Consider the following 4,922-nt stretch of genomic DNA (forward strand, 5'->3'; position numbering starts at 1 on the left):
CTCCCCTTTTCTTCTCTTCTCGTCCCTTCCCTTCCCTTCCCTTTCTGTTTGTTCCCTTCCCTGCCCCGCCTCCCTCCTCTCCTCTCTTCTTTTCTCTTCTATTCTCTTTTCTGTTCTTTTCTTTAGCTTGGCTTGTCTGTCAGTGAATCATAGCAGCTTTTACTATTTATGTATGATCAGAGAGGGTGGCAGTGATTCTATTCAGTGTCAGGAACTTCCTGAAACTATTTTGAATTATTTATTTACTTTGTTATTGAGCTTCCCTGCAAGGGGGAAGATTTCAATATCAGAGAATTCTGCCATACAACCACTTGCTTCTTGCTTCAACTTCTCGTGTGGTAGGCATATGATACTACATCTAGCCTTTCTATAAAGATAAATTTATGCTGAAATAATTTACTCCTAAATAAATATCATTTTTTAAAAAGTTAAAAATTGATCTTAGTAGCAGTCTTTGAGAAATGTTGTTGGGAAGATTAGATCTTCTTCTTTTTTTTCATTGTATAACAATTAACAAAAGTCAATTTATTATATTGGTATGTATGTTACATATTTCTAAGAGACACAACCTGACTTTGGATTTCCTTGACATCTATATCTGTATCATCTATATATCTATATATCTAAGTCTATATTTATATTACTATATCTACATCTATGTCTCTGTTTATCTCTATCTGGCTCTGTCTTTGTCTCTGTGTCTGTATCTATATTGACAGCTATAAATCTATATAGATAATATAGCTCTAAGTGATATATATGAATATGTATGATATATATATATATATATATATATATATATATATATATTTCCCAATCTGCCTTTATACCATTTTAATTACATGCAAGTATTAAGGCCAGTTCTAGGTTGAGGAACTAACAATACAATAGATGTAAATAGTCAAGGGACAAGCAAGACCATAAATACAAAGAATCAAAGAACAATCAAGGCAATAAGCAAAGTCCCATAATCACTGCTTCTAAGGGCTTATCAGGATGACAAAATTATCTGAGCCTACTTCCTTGTCCTAGCCAAAAGTCACTTTCATGCCTGAAGCCTACTTCTTTGTTCTAGCCTAAGATTTAGATTCCTGCCTGAAATTACCTCTTTGTTCTAGCCTAATGTCAGATTCCTGCCAAGCAGCCCATTTCCTTGTACTTGGCCAATGTCAGATTTCTGCCATGCAGTCCCAAACACTCTTCCCATCTCCCTTTTTTATTTCATAAGGAAGACTGAGCTTGTCTTAGTTCATTCTGCCAAGAATGCCTTCATAACCCATTGTGGAATATGCATTATCAAAAGCAGTACACATCTATCTTAGGTTTGTAAGGCTCTGTGGAGAATCTTACCCATCCTTGGCTTGCCAGCCTGTTAAATTAATAACTGTGCCTAGGGGTCAATTTTCAGTTTCAAGACATGTACTTTGGCTACCGACATGTTGATGTTGTTAAGAACAAGCTTTAACATGATGAATAGGAATAAGAGTATTCCCAGGACAAAAAGGGCTAGCATGATCGAGCTATATACACCATTCTTGAAGCTTAACCAAAATGGAAATACTGACCTCAGGCCATGGATTATTCTATCAGGAGTATCTGAATCTTTTATAAGCAGTATCTGCAGCTTTTATCAGCAGTATCTGCAGCCTATTTTCTTACTTAAATAATTATCCTTCCAAAAAATAAAAGTAGATGTCCTCATTCATCAAAACAGGAAACACATTGCCTTTGCTTCAGTTACTATCATACAATACATATTATGCTGTAAATTGTCTTTATCTTCTCCATTAAAGTTTACTCTTTGCTTTTCTTTTATGTAATTGAGATAATTATTTTTTTCAAAATGAGAAGAATCAATAAATCAGTTACCTTTGGCCCGTCAGCTCTTTGAAAACAGAAACATTACTTTTTATAAAAAAGGTTCTTCCAATTTTTTGTGTGTTACAGTTCCATATTTTTTCTATTTGTTTTATTTTCTCCTTCAAAGAAATTTCTGCCCCTCGTGGGGCTCAGCCTTCCTCAGCGCCGGGCAGCGACGGCTGCCGAGCATGCAAACCGCCGTTGCTTCTTCTCCAGGTCGCTGTCTTCCAGTCTCCGGCTGGTGGTCAGCATGGCCCGTGGAAATCAAAGAAAAATTGCCCGACAGAAAAATATGAAAAAGACCCAGGAAATTAGCAAAGGAAAAAGAAAAGAAGATAGCTTGACTGCCTCTCAGAGAAAGCAGAGGGATTCAGAGATCATGCAACAAAAGCAGAAGGTGGCCAATGAGAAGAAGTCTATGCAGACCAGAGAAAAATGATGACTGGCTCTATGGAAAACCTGAGTGCTATTGCCAGTGGGTGCATCATACACTCTAAGATCAAAATTTCACAGAGTGACTAATCATTACATGTGTTATAAGTTGTCCTTATAAAACTATTTTAAACTTTACTTTTCAGCCTTGCTTAATGTGATGTTTTAAGACCATTCATCAAAGAATAAAGAACTGACGATGCATGTAAAAAAAAAAAAAAAAGGAATTTCTGTAATTCTGACAACTCAGTAAGTGGAAATTTTTCTTAGTTTCTGTATTCTAATTTTGTGTTCACACTAAGATTACATTTTATAAAAGTCTATTATCATCCGAGTATTGGATAATTATAAGGGTTTGCAGCTTGCTTGGGGTTAATGAGTATATTAGGCATGTTTAACACCTTCTCTAATGCCTTCTAACAACTAATATTAGCTATATTTAAATAACATAGAATATGTCAGCAATATATGAGAAAGTGCATGTGTGTCTCAACAATAAAAGACCAAATATATTCATTGCACAATTTTATCTTATTCAAGTGTGTTAAGACTCTTACAAACAGGCTCTGAATCAAGTAAGACCAGTAGATGATTGAATACTAACAGCAATTTCTTTAAAGTACAGTATCCTCACTTCTTTACAAGCTATGCTATAGCTTGTTGATTTTAATCTTGATTAAAATTGAGAATTGTCCTCATTTTCAAGCATAGCTTTCAAAACAACTTTTATCTGCTAGGACTGTGTCCATGTTTTACAGCCTGGCTTCTAGATCCTCCATTTGAACAAAAAGTAAAGTTTCTTTGTTTCACTTTAAGTTCTTCCATGTCAATAAGCAAACAGGATTTGAAGAACTAGAGTTATGCAAGTGGATAAAAGTTGTGAGACCTTTAACATGTCCTCAATTATTAGGAAGTTTCACAAAAGGTCTCTGAGTACGTATAGGAGAAAGCATGTGTACTTGAGAAGCAATAACCACTTTTATCTACCATTAGTATTATGCTATCATGTATTCTTTCAAGACATTTTTGACCCAAATATGGTAGGATTTCATAAAATCACAATGTTCCAAATGCAAATGTAAGAGAATTGTTACAAGGCTGAAGCTGGAGTACCAACAGTGAATCAAGTACAAATTAGGCTCCAAAGAGAAAATCTTGTTTAGAAAAGTGAGAAGGTATACTTTTTTGAGGGTGCTTTGGATACATCCCTGAATAAGAAGGATAAGAAGGGCAAAGATACATTTCTAGATGCTTGTTATAGTATGAATATATTGGCCATTACATGTAAAACATAGAAGAACTAATTATAAAGGGGGAACAATGTTAGAAGAAAAATAGAGATAAATAAAAATTCCACAGCGTTGCATAAAGTTTTACCATTTTTATGTCTTTTGAGATGATGTTTGCTTGGGTGTCGTGGATCACACTTGTAATCCCAATAGGTAGGAGGCTGAAACAGGAGGATTGTAAATCTGGAAGCAAGACTTGGCTACACAGAGAATTTTAGGCCAGCCTGAGCTACAGTGTGATTCCCTATCTAAATAAGAAAGGAGGAAAAGGAGGAATGAAGTAGAAGAAGAGATGAATATTTCAATGGAGAGGCAGAATTGACCAATACCATTCCAGACAGATAGGTAATTAGGACAAACTCTAAGAAACTAAGCTAATATGGCAGAGCTTTTGAGTACACAAAAAATTACTTCTGGCATGCCTGGCATGGAAAGCTTGAGGGAGAGAGAAAATACAGGAGAGTTTAAAGAATGAAATTTTGAGTATGTAAGGGGCAACTCTTGGAGTTCCTTTATGTAAGAACTAGGAGAATTAATCAAGGGTTGGTGAGATCGTATGATCTTTAAAAAGTGAATGGAATTTGGCTAGTTATTTTTCTTGGCATAGTAAACCATTATGGGCACATTGGGATGTTAGAAATCAATCCAGAAGTGAGTTGACTAGTCAAAAGATACACACCAAATACATTTGCAGGCACTGTGGAGTGAAGACTGGGCAGCAGTCATATATATACATATATATAGGCTGGCAATACGGTTCTGTGTATAAAGAGACTTGTTGCCAAGAACCCAATTTTGATCCCAGGGCCCACATTGTGAAACATCAACTCCAGCATGTGTTTCTTTAACCTCCATGTTTGTGCCCTAATATGTGCAGTTAAGTGTATATGTGACCATGCCCACAAAGAAGTCAAAAGCAAACCTTTAGGAGTTGGCCATCAGATCACCATCTTGTTGGTAACTGTTTTAAAGTGCTGAGCCACCTCACTGGTCCATTTTTAATAATGTTTTAACAATGTTTAGTAGACTCTACTTCTAGATCAAATGTAATTGACTGCGGATATATTTAAAGGGTTTTCATAACAGTCCCCCATGGTCTTTACTCAAACTCCCATCCCTGACTCTCTCCTATCTCATTTTAGAGGATGCGTGATGTTCATATGCATCTCTTTAATAAGACTTTGTGCCTTTATCACATTCATGTTGAAATATTCTTTACTTACTTTGGCATTCTTCTAAACTAATCTTGAAGGTCCTTCTCAAATCCTGCCTTTCTTAAGGAGACACTCTTCACTGGTGTGCTTGGTACGTATCTCCACTTTTCCTCATTGCCACTGCCAC

The 4,922-nt window shown here is 35.8% G+C and overlaps 1 pseudogene; it reads left to right on the top strand.

The window, feature by feature from the left end:
* The first annotated feature begins 2,004 nt into the window (after positions 1-2,004).
* LOC114625738 lies at positions 2,005-2,515 on the top strand (annotated as a pseudogene).
* The last annotated feature ends 2,407 nt before the right edge of the window (positions 2,516-4,922 follow it).

This window comes from Grammomys surdaster, unplaced genomic scaffold (genome assembly GCF_004785775.1).
Source record: "Grammomys surdaster isolate TR1022 unplaced genomic scaffold, NIH_TR_1.0 220, whole genome shotgun sequence".
In the NCBI taxonomy this organism is placed as follows: domain Eukaryota; kingdom Metazoa; phylum Chordata; class Mammalia; order Rodentia; family Muridae; genus Grammomys; species Grammomys surdaster.